Genomic DNA, 12,934 nt, shown 5'->3' on the forward strand with positions numbered 1-12,934 from the left:
TTCGCTGCACGTGACGTGTAACACGTGCAGAGTAAAACGAGTGTTCATTTACATTTTACATACATGCGAAGTCTAATAAATAAAGAAGATGGAAGCACACCTGATGCTTGTCTGACGCTTCAGGCTTTGGCATGCTCGGGAGGCTGGATCCTCGAAATGAAAGGTCCCAGAAGATAAAGAAAATATGGTGACATTTGTACACGTGGTGTTTTAAAATAACACTTTTTCTTGCGTCAAAACATCATATCTTCCAGTCTGAATATTGTTACGAATCTGGAAGCCTTGTGCACGCACGCGCACGCACACACACACACACACCACACACCACACACCACACACCACACACCACACACCACACACCACACACCACACACCACACACAGCCGTCTCCGTAGCTCAGTTATATCGGTAAATGTGTGTTTCTCGTTCGGGTCCCGTCCCTAGTCTAGTGGGAATTGGATGTTCATGCGCTGCGGAGTTATTTTTAGAGTTAGGATTTTTACATCCACACCATCTTCGCTCTCACAGCAGCAACAACACTCTGCTCGCGGCGTTCCTCGCGCGCTCGCTAGCAAGCGTGCACGTGGGCGGAGTCTAACGTTGGCATGGCGTCCCTCCTTAGCCAATCGGCAAGGAGCGGGCGTCTCACCCTTCACGTTTCCGACTCAACACGATCGCCATTAAGCACGCGGCCAGAGGTGAGGAGGTGGGCGGAGCCACAAACGCCTCCGCTCGGGACTCCGCCCAGAAGGGTGGGAGTTGCCCCGCCTACCGTGCGCCTGTCCAATTGAGGGTGGCCAGGGAATCACGTGATGGTTCCGACCAATCAAGAGGCGAGTGACCAGGGAGAGAGACCCCTCCCTCCAAGAGAAAAGGGTGGTGATTTTTGGACGAACTTCCTGTCGCCGGCGTCTGCTCTCATCTCGTCTTCTGGTCTTCTGGACTCGTGTCGCTGCGAGGTGGGAAGGTCCATTTTGTTTCTTTTGTGTGTGCGTCTGTCTGTAGGCCTGTCTTTAAGTAGGAACTGTGAAGTGCTTTTTTGCCTTGTACATACTGCATTTCTTATAGTCGGATAACTCTGCCCTTTATGTGTTCCTTCCCCACCTATTGTAAATGGATATCTATTTGTTGAATGTATCAGCTCGTTTCTGTGTTTTCTTCGCTGGTTCAGCACGGTGCGAGTTGGAGAATTAAAAAAGGCCGTTGTTGCCGTAGTTGTGCATTTGGACCGACGGGACCTCGGTAACCATCCGCCGGGTTACGCACGGGTGGAGCCCGGAAACGACTCGTCCCGTTCGAGCTCCGTCGAGGGTGTGAATACTCGGTCGTATAATAACCGGTCCCCGGAACCGGAAGTACGCTCGGATCAGGACGGAATGAAGCTCGTGTTGAAACCAGTATGGCGTGCGGCTGACTCTATTACAACTGGCGACGAGGATAACGGTTATTAGCTCTTCAACACTCCTCCCATCTCCACAAAGGTAAAACAGCCGTACAGCGAACAGGGAGCCGGAATTTCAGCGCAAAAGAAAAAAAAAAAAAAAAAAGAGGAAAAAAAATTGTGAGGCCAAAACCACGTGGGTGCCGCCTCATTCTGAGGTATTCTCAATCCGAGCCCCAAAGACTGTGATGTGTCAACTCTCTTGTGCATAAACTGTGTTATTGTGGCGTGTGCTGTGACAATATTCTAAAACGTACACGACCTTTCACTGTGAGTGAGCGATAACAAGTGAACTGACCCGTCCCGAACTTTTTGTGTTGTCTGTCGTGTGCAAAACAAAACAAGAACAATGTCTGTCGTTATGAATGTTTCCCCTGTAGCTACTTTTGATGCACATGGTGAGCGAAGCACCGTGTCGGAGCGCTGGAAGCGCTGGCTCAGAAGTTTTGAGCGCTGATCCGCCGCATCCGGCTGCACAAACACTGCGCAGAAAAAGAACTTTTACTGCACTGTGCTGGCTTAGATGTGCAGGACATCTTTGACGCTCTGCCAGAAACCGAGCCGAACACGTACAACACCGCCAAAGCTGCGCTCACAGAGTACTTTGCGCCTCTCACAAACACGTCATACTCCCGACACCTGTTCCGCCAAGACAAGCAGAAGGATGGAGAAACCGTAGCTCGATTCTCCACACATCTGCGCGCCATGGCGAAGACCTGCTTTAGCGAATTTGAGCCCAAGGTCATCAATGACTTCATCCTTGACCAGATCATCGACGCCTGCAAGTCAAAGCGTCTGTGCACCAAACTGCTAGCGTCGAAGAACCTGACGCTGAAGACCACACTGGAACTCGTCCAAGCAATGGAGGCCTCGGAGCGACAAGCCACTGAGATGGCTCACGAACGCACCGATCCCGAGAAAGCGTATGCCGTCCACAGCGAGAGCCACAACGCGCAGAAGTCGTCGCAACAGCCGCCATGGTGGAAACCCACAACAACCGCCCCGCACAGAATCCCGTCAGGAACCCCGTCAGGATCATCGCAGAGACGCACAATGCAATCGCTGTGGTCGGATGGGCCACACCGGTGATGACTGCAGATGCTCCCAAAACATGACATTCTACAAGTGCAACCGCCTTGGTCATTTTGCCGTCATATGCCGATCAAAAAACTCTGCGCCCGCCGTCCGATATGTTCATGAAGCCGCACCAAACCCGGAAGTGAATGCCAAGAGTGACGCTAGTGACGAGTACGCCTATGCCGTAGGTGGCAGTGTGAACACCGAAATAACTGTCAATGGCATTATCGTCGACATGATCATTGACTCTGGCACCACCTGCAAACATCATCAATAGTGACATTGTGAAATCACTTGTGTACAATGGTGCCGCAATGCAAAAATGCAACTGCAAAATTCACCCGTATGGTTCCGCGCCGATATCTTGCGACAACCTCATCCGTGCCATTCTCTCAGTGGGAGACAACTCTGCTACCTCCGAAATGCTAGTCGCTGCAGGTGACACCCCAGCACTGCTCGGGAAGACTACTGCCGAAGCACTAGAAGTGCTCACCATTGGTCCGCGTATGGACAAAGTCCATTGTGTGAATGAGGATATCGCTCTGATGCTCAACAAATACCCTGGAATTGATGATGGCATTGGTTGCTTCAAAGGCGAGGCAGTCATGCTACACATCGATTGAACCGTCCCGCCGATAGCGAAGTGGCCAGGCCGACCGAGTGGGTCTCACGTATAGTAACGCCTCCAAAGCTGAAAAATCCTGAAGAAATCCGAGTCTGCGTGGACATGTGCGAAGCTAACGCTGCGATAAAACACACGCGACATGTCACCCTGACGATAGACGAGTTGGTGTCCAAATTGCAACGATCCACAGTGTTCAGCAAAATCGACCTGCGTAGCGGGTATCACCAACTTAAGCTCCACCAAAGTTGCCGTGACATTACAACTTTCTCGACACATGCCGGACTGTTCCGTTACAAACGCCTGAACTTTGGTTTTTGTTCTGCATCCGAAGTGTTCCAACACGTGTTACAGACTATCAGGGATATAAATGGTGCCAGAAACATTAGCGATGATATCATCATCCATGGCGCTACAACCCGAGAACATGACATTGCACTTGACCGCACCCTGTCCGCCCTGCACATCAGTGGATTCACAGTCAATCTGCCGAAATGTGAATTCAGGCTGCCGAGAATCGAGTTCTTCGGCTACATATTCAGTACAGAAGGCCTATCCCCCAATCCAAAAAAAGTGCAAGCCCTGAGAGATGCGTCCGAGCCCAAAAACTCGTCTGAGGCATGCTCTTTCTTGGGCATGGTGCAGTACAGTGCCAGATTTATCCGAAACTTCGCTACCTTGACCGCGCATCTGCGCCAGCTCACGAAACGAGGATCAGCATGGTCCTGGGGACCGACCGAAGTGAAGTCGTTCAACAACGTCAAGGAGGCGCTGTCCGAGGACACAACTACGCGATACTTCGACCCGAAGAAATTCACAGAGATAGTGGTCGACGCTAGTCCAGTTGGCCTCTGAGCCATTCTCGCACAGGAAGGCAAGACCATTGCATATGCCAGCTGTGCTCTAAGCGACATTGAACAGCGCTACTCCCAGACAGAGCGCAAAGCCCTAGCCGTCATATGGGCATGTGAACACTTCAATATATATATATATATATATATATATATATATATATATATATATATATATATATATATATATATATATATATATATATATATATATATATATATACCTCGCCGCAGGTCGACTCCGGACACGAGCCGCTTGGGCGGCCTGTTCCGTACTATCGGGATAACCGAGCGGTGTTATCGTCGACCTGGACGGTTCAGATTAATTACCGGGATGTTGCACCCACTACGAACCCCTTACGTGAAGCAAGATGGAGGGTCAATAGAGAAAAGACAAAGCGAAACAGGTACAGTTCAACAAGCAAGCATTTTATTTCCTGGCACACGGAAAGCACGTATATACAGCCATACAGAATCAAAATGCACATAAAGCAAATGTAAGAGCTAAAACCGACTACGCGCACACACGGCAACACTTGTACAGTTTTACTTCACAGACGGCGCCAACACGTTTACACAAAAGCAAAGGAAAGAAGCCACTCTCACAGACAAGGAGGCAGACAGGCCCGTAGGCCAAATGTGCGCGTGACCTGGAGGAGCGGCCAGATCCGTGAGACCGGGGAGGTCTTACCCGCGTCCTCGTGACTCGTTGGCGGGCAAGCCGCAAATGTGGCCGCGCCGCTGTGCTCCGACTCCGTGCCCCTTGGCGGGTTTCGTTGGCACGATGTTTGGGGTGGGGTGGGAACGGGGCCCCCTTTTGCACTATCTCAGCGCGGGGGAAAGGGGAAATTGTTGATGCCCTGGGGGAGGGGAGTGGCTGGCTGGCTTGGGTCCCGTGACGAGACGAGCGATCCCATACACCGCAACCTCGTCGCCGACCGCCGTCCTTCCTGCCTCGGACCCGAGCTCCCTTGCTTGCAGTTACACAGCACGCACTCGACTCCACTCCACCAACGCACGCTCCTTGTCCCCCAGGAGCAACCTCTCGACGACACTCTCCAAGCAACTCCAAAACCCAACTCTTTCCTCGACGACACTCTTCAAGCAACTCCAAAACCCAACTCTCTTCAATTCGCCTTGCGCTTGCCTTTTTATAGGCGGCAGGAGCAGCCAATATGCAAATTTTAGGATCAGAACGCGATTGGAGGCGGGGCCACGCCGCGCCCCTGGTCAGCCATTGGTCGGGCAAAAATGGACGTGAACCTCTCCTGATCCTAAAATTTTCATATACGGACTTCACATACACACGCTTGGAGGCGGGGCCAAACCGCCCCACGCTCACCAATTGGACGGAGGAGAAGTGGGCGTGAAGCATTTCTGATCCGAATTTTCCCCTCGGAAAGGCCGCCATTCACGCTCGCAGCTCGGTGCGTTCGGCACCAATCGCCGAACGGACCCGAGACAGCCCGACGTTCAGTGTTCACAGGTGGTGCGGGAATGGCCGTGGAAGCGATGATGTGTAAAGGCGAAGGTGGTGGAGGTTCTTCTGTGGTGAGGGTTGGGGTTGTGGTTGTTGTCTGTGGGTTGAAGCGTGGTTGTAGTTGGTGACGATGGCTGGCGTGGTGGTTAAGGTGGTTGTTGTGTGATGGTGGTTGAGACTTGGTTGGTTCAAAATAACGACAGAAAAGTAAAAATGGCTAACTCGAAGCGTCGCAGCCCGGATGAATCGCATAAATTCCCTCTATACAACGGGTTTGGGCTAACTACACATGTACCTATGAAGATCTCTCACCTGAGGGCCCTTTATGGTGTAAGGCAAATTTCCACAGCCGTAACACTATATATATCCGGCGCACCATTCCGCGTAATCACCGATCACCAACCATTGGTTACGATCTGGAAAAAAACCAAACCCGCCGATCCGCATTGCCAGATGGGCTCTCCGACTCCAGCCATGTGACGCTAATACAGTGGACCGCCGCGGTGCTGATAATCCTGCAGACTATATGACCAGGCACCCGAGTGCATTCGCATAAAGCTCCAGGCATGAAGCGAGGATCGCGGAAGACTTTGTGAACTTTATTGCCGCTTCTTCTGTGCTTAATGCCCTAACATACAAGGAGATCCAGGCCGAATCATCCTGGGATCCCACCATCCACGCTGCAGCCGAAATGATCCATCTGTCGAAATGGCATCAACTAGATGCTTACACTGACCCCGCTACTGTGTCATTGGTTAGCCTTCGCGCCGTGAAAGACGAGGTGACGAATGACGACATCATTCTGCGAGGTTCTCGCCTTATGCTACCCGCCGTTCTCCACACCCGCGCAATAGAACTTGCACACGAAGGTCATCAGGGCCTCACAAAAACAAAAGCGCTCATCCGCAGCAAGGTGTGGTTCCCCGGAATTGACTCCATGACCGAGTGCATTCTGCGAAGATGCATCCCCTGTCAGGTGAACAGTAATCCTCAACATTCGGAACCACTCAATATGTCAATGCTCCCAAGTGGCCCGACGCGAAATCTGAGCGCCGAATTTTGTGGTCCGCTACCGACGGGCGAATACTTGCTCGTAATAACGGATGAATACTCATGTTACCCTGTGGTAGAACCCACCCGCTCTACTAGTGCAGGGAAAGTTATACCTATAGTCGAAAAAGTGTTCGCGATGTTCGGATACCCCGTTGTTGTGAAAACGGACAACGGACCCCCGTTCCAGGGCATAGCTTGGAAAGACTATCTCACGTCCATCGGTGTACGACACCGTAAAATAACCCCGCTATGGCCACAAGCCGAGAGCGTCAACAAACCCCTCATGAAGGCAATCCGCGCTGCGATCGTACAAGGATCGAACTGGAGAACGGAGCTACAGAAGTTCCTCCGCATGTATCGAGCTAGCCCGCATTGCTCAACTCTATTCGCACCACACCGTCTCATGTTTGGGTGGGAACCCAGAACGAAAATCCCAACAGTTGTGAACTCTGACCAGCGACCCGACGATCAACTTGCCCGCCACAACGATGCCGCCGCAAAAACCATCATGAAGGCACACAAGGATCTCTGCGCCAGCGCGTTAAAGCCCCCCCTCAATATTGGTGATGTTGTCCTCATTAGGCAACAACGAAAGAACAAGTTCTCCATGCGCTACAACCCCAAACCGATGGTTGTCACCAACGCGCAAGGCTCCATGATCACCGCAGCATGGAAAGATGGCGCAAGCATGACCAGAAACTCGTCTCAGTTTCATGCCATGCCGATCACACCCACATCCAAGGTGGTCGACAGTGACATCCCCCTTGATCCTCCACCCGATGAACTGGTCCCAGCGACGATCCATCCAAATCCCATCGTAACAATGCCCATTCCAGTTCCTCAACCACTAGTGACGCCCTCAACGACAACACCCGAATCCGCAACGCGCCCTAAAATAACCGTTTGAAGAACTCTAAGTCGGTTCGGACCCTCCATGGTGTTTTATACCTGTTTATTCCGTGTCCAAAGCATGCAGCATTTTCTTGCACAGTTAGAGAGGAAATGTACAATCTATGAAAATGATTTATATGCTTGCATGTTCTGATAATTAGTTCCGTTTTATTACCTTACCGTCTTACCGAACAGTTTGCATGGTATTTTGTTGTTATGCAACTTGGAGAGGGATGTAATATCCAAATAATAACCGGTCCTCGGAACCGGAAGTCCCCTCGGATCAGGACGGAATAAAGCTAGTGTTGAAACCAGCATGGCGTCCGGCTGACTCTTTATTACAAGTAGTTTTCCATGTGGGCCTCGAGGTATTTTGAAGTTTGGCTAATAAGCCTGTGCCCACGCGGTTGATTTATTGACGATTCACGGTCCTGTAGGGGACCCGTACCTTCGGAGTTATCCGAGGGTAACTATCTGAATTCCGGGTGTTCGGTGGAGTTGACTCTGTGGCTCCAACTAGCGGTCGTGCTCGCCACCGATACCCGGCCCACAACAATATTTCGAATTAAATAATTCCAACCCATGATTTTTGATGGGCTTTTATACAAGTTTTATCAAGTTACATCCATGGCAAAAATAAAAAAGAAGTCTAAATACAATTAAAAGTTAACAAACTGAAAACATTACATTGCACAAGCAATTCACTATAAATGAACAATAGACAACATTGACAAATAAAAAGGCCAAAAAGAAAATTAGTCTTAAGAGTGAAAAGGCAAATGTAACATTCATTTGAAAAATTCAATCATAAGTAACTGAAATTGTACAATCATAACTAAAAGATAAAAATAAAAAATGCAGACATTATTTTAAAATTGAATGACACCAAGAATGGATATTTATCCTAATTCATAATTTAATTCAGTAACACTTAGTCTGAGTTTTAGCAAAACCATAAAACAATCCTTAAAGTCAATGCATCTATTATAAGATGCATGTATTAGCAATAACATGATTCAGCAATTTGATTAGGAAGGGGAAAGGTTTGCTCCAGTCCCTTTTAATCCAACACCAAATGTTTATAAACTTACGAGTGCTCCGTGTGCGATTCATATAACATCGGGTGGATGGTAACAGGTGATGCAGCTTCGGAGATGGCTCCAGTAGGGTTCTTGTGAAAGAGAGGCATAGATGGTCATGTCGACTTCAAAAAGTATCAATACGTGCCTGTTGAATGACATCAGCATATCAAATGTAGTCTCTCCCTCGGATGATTCGGCACGCGCATTTCTGTTCGATAGATTTGCAGTTTTTTGCAGACCATTTTCTAACACAGGCCGAGCCAAATTCATGTTGATGGTCAGTAAGTCTCATGGAGGTAGGCCATGGTGCTTCACATCACAGATGTCAAGATGGCTGTTCCCATGGCTCACCAGACTTCTTACATGGGCAGTGTGTTAGATTGCAAAGATTTTCTTAAGACTGTTTCCATACAATTTCTGACCTTTTCACTATAATTTAAAACTAGAATGGCACTCGGTAGAGCACGTACCTCTACCAGGCTGAACGGTTTACGTTTTGTATCCCACTGATAGGCTGGATCTGCATCTGGAACTGAACTAAAATCTACTTGGCTTGTTCTTGTCACCTACCCAATTCATCCACCAAGTTTTGTCATAACCTGTCTTCAACTTTTTGAAATATCATACTATAATCGTTTTTGGCCCCATCTCTTAATTGTGAAGAATCACTTCAAAAAAAGTTATGGTATCAAGATCCTCACCAAACCCTCATCAATTTGTCCTTGTCACCCATTGAACCTGTCCACCAATTTTTGTCCGAATCCATCCACAACATTTTCAAATATCATGCTATACAGTATATCGCTTTTGGCCCCATCTCTCAATGGTGAAGAATCACTTTAAAAATTAAATAATTCTCGTATCCGGATCTGGATCTTCACCAAAATCTAATTGATTCGTCCTTGCCACACCCAAACTGCCCACCAAGTTTCGGCTGAATCCATCTATAACTGTTTGAGATATCGTGCTAACAGACAGACAAACAGCCAAACCGGTGAATACATAACCTCTGTCCACCTTCTGTGTCGGAGGTAATTAAAAAAATTGTAGTATCAAGATCCGGATCTTCACTAAAATCGAATCAATTAGTTCTTGTTACACACCCAACCTGTCCACCAAGTTTCGTCTAAATCCATCCATAACATTTTGAGATGTCCTGCTCATGGACAGACAGACAGACAGACAAACAGGGATGAAAACATTACCTCCATTCACCTTTGGTGGTGGAGGTAAATAAAATAAAATAAAAACTAATCAAAGCTAATGAAAATAAGGCTCATATTATCTTAATTCACTATACGGACACAATCGTAATGACATTTGTTGAGAACAGGAATTGTTAAAACCTTTGAAATGATTCTTCTTCCTTTGTTCATATTTTATTTGGTCAACACAATATGCTCTTCCAAAATGAGAACAGAAAAGGGTTTATTTAGTGAGGACATGATGTGCAATATTAGTCCTTGTTGCGACATAAAACGTCAATTCGGCAAACAATTGTTATGTCATTTCCTTATTTTTGTTTTTGCATCAGTGGAAGGAAACTATATTTTGGGATAATATGTCCAAAGTTTCTGTTTTGATTTTTATCCTCACCAGAGGAGAGGGTGTACATTTGGGTCCATTTGTCTATTTTTCCACACAGAACATGAGTCTGTGATTTAATTACATTAGACCATTTCTAACCCGAAGATCCATAAATAGGACTAAGACCATGAAGACCCACGAATAACCTGAGACCCCGACTGAAGACCCCGAAGACTGTTTAGAACCTTTAGATCCCTGACATCCTTCAAGACCCCTAAAACCCCTCTCACCTTTTTGTAACTTTAAGACCCTTTCAAAACCATAAGACCCTTTTGAGCCCTAACACCCTCTCAGACCCTTGATACCACTGACAGCCTTAGACCCTCAGACCCTTTAAGCCCTGAAGACACTTTTATAACCTAAAGACCCTGTAGACCCCTTAGAACCCACAGGCCCCGTTACACCCTCGAGAACCCTTGGACCTCTTTAACCCTTTAGGCTCATTTCCATATTTTGTGGGTCATCCACCTGTACCAGTGGTTCTCTGGTTGTTTCTACCAGGTGAGCACAAGGGCATTGTCCACATTTTTAATATTGTTGTGGGATCAAAGAGGTTGAGGTCTTTCACTTGTTCAGTTTTGTCAGAGTCCTACATTCTCCTCGGGAATGTATGAACAGTGCAATGCTTCGACAGGGTTCATTCCAAATTTCCTGGTTGCTGTCATCTTGTATATTATTTCCGAGTTTGTGGTTTCGTGTCGCGCTATCTTCGACTTTGTTCTGCGCTCGAGTAACATGATATTTGGCTTACATTATCTCATCTCAAAGACCATATGAAGTGCATGGTACAAAAAAAAGTAAATAAAATGGTTCTGAAACAGTGAAATCGTATTCCACTTACTGCATTAAAGTAAAATTACTACTGATACTCTGCATCAGTTCCTTTCTCAAACACACCCACCCCAACATGTCGCACAGAGCGCGGGTTATGCTAGTTCCTTTGAACTGTGACTCTGTGTGCTTATCTCGAACTGGCTCCTCGCCAGAGGAGAGGGTATTGCATTTGGGTGCACTATCCCACCATTTGGGTGCAATGATATCATCGTCAAGGAGGCGCTGTCAGAGGACACAACTACGCGATACTTTGACCCGAAGAAATTCACAGAGTTCGTGGTCGACGCGAGTCCAGTTGGCCTCTGAGCCATTCTCGCACAGGAAGGGGTCATCCCCCTCATAACTTCTCCCATTATACCCCTCATAACTTCTCCCTCATTCTTCTCCCTGTCAGTGTCTTCCCTGCCCCTCTCCCTCTTTATTCCCCCCCCCCTCAGCCTGCACCCTCCCAGCTTCGCCCCAGCCCCACACACTCGCAGCTTCACCCCACACACACACATCCTCCCACCCCTGCACCCTCCCAGCTTCCTCCCACCTTGCTCTATCTCTTTGATCCTTTCCAGATCAATGCACTCACCAGGAAATGACACCCTGGAGTGATGAATCCTGTAATGTTCCTTGCGAAAATCGAAGATTTTTCAAGTATTATTGGTTGGTAGCGTGCATTATTCTGTCTCTGTCTGTCTGTCTACATGTCCGTCTGGTTGTATGTCAGTCGTCTACATGTCACAATTTTAAACCGATCTTCACGAACCTTCACCACTTGGTGGAGTTCGTCATAAGCAAGAATCCTATTAGTTTTTGAGGTCAAAAGGTTCACATAGGCCAAAGGTCAACAACTTTGTGAAATTTCTAAAATCCTCAATTTTCATCCCATTGACTTGAAATTTGAACAGGAATTGCATATCAGGTCACTGAATCCAAACACCAATGATTTTTTTTTTCGGTCAACATCGGCCAAAAAGTCTACATAGGTCAAAGGTCAACAACTTAGGTGAAATTTCTAAAATATTCAATTTTCATCGCATTGACTTGGTATTTGAAGAGCATGTGAATATCAGGTTACTAAATTCAACCACAAATTATTTTTTCGATCAACGTAGGCCAAAAGGTGAACATGTGCCAGATTTCTAAAATTGTCACTTTTCATCCGATTGACTTGAAATTTGAACAGGATTTACGTAGTTGGTCAATGAATTAAACCACCAATTACTTTTAAGGTCAAATTTGTTTTATGAATTTTGTAAGTGTCGTGCTATGTATGGCATCTTTCTTATTTGTTTGTTTGTCTGCACAGAACGTGAGCATGTGTATAAATTCCATTGTACCCTTTAGAAACCTTAGACTCTGCAAGACCACATATGAAGCTTTCATCTGCAGCTTGATGGAGTACTGCTCTCCCCTCTGAGCTGGTGCTTCTGCCTCAACTTTTTCGGCTTCACGCTGTGAAACCAAGGCATTTAGGATCATTGGTATCTCCCGTGCTGAGGCCGAGTATTTGGGTCTCTAACTCTCTCACCACAGGCAGGTTGGTGGTCTTTCTGTCTTCTACCATTTCCTCTCCAGCCTGCCCCCCCTCCCCCACTCTGAATGAGATATGTCTCTCCCCCCTCCCCCCATATTTCCGCAAGGTGCTCAAGGTACGCCAGCAATCCCCTTCTGGTAAAACTGCCAAAATCAAGAATTACTACTCACCTTCTCCCTTTCATTCCTCTTTTTTTTTCTACCTTTGAAACGAACTCCCACACTCTCTTCAATCCCACTCTTCCCTCCAAGTCTTCAAAACAGCTGTTCACCACCATCTCTTATCTTCCCCCATTCAAAACCATGATCTTTTCTATCCCCATTAACTCATCCCAAACACACCTCTTGAAATTCCCTGCTTTCCTTCAAGAAAGTCCCTATAGTGTAAGGACCTGAAAGTCCTTGTACTGCTCATCTTGTTTTCCCCATGTACCCTGCCCCATCCTTCTTCCTTCTACAGCTCTAATGTTTCTGTTCCCCACTGTTTTGTGC

The 12,934-nt window shown here is 47.3% G+C and overlaps 1 protein-coding gene across 2 annotated transcripts in view; it reads left to right on the forward strand.

The window, feature by feature from the left end:
• The first annotated feature begins 405 nt into the window (after positions 1-405).
• The window catches only part of VWDE (von Willebrand factor D and EGF domains), a 304,919-nt gene continuing 292,390 nt past the window's right edge, over positions 406-12,934 (forward strand). For both annotated transcript variants that reach the window (XM_085873161.1, XM_085873160.1), the window contains exon 1: positions 406-959. The gene's annotated coding sequence lies outside the window, so the exon portion shown is untranslated. The remainder of the gene's footprint in view (positions 960-12,934) is intronic.

Source organism: Eptatretus burgeri, chromosome 3 (assembly GCF_056783735.1).
Source record: "Eptatretus burgeri isolate ZD-2024b chromosome 3, Ebu_testis_v1, whole genome shotgun sequence".
Taxonomy (NCBI): Eukaryota; Metazoa; Chordata; class Myxini; order Myxiniformes; family Myxinidae; genus Eptatretus; species Eptatretus burgeri.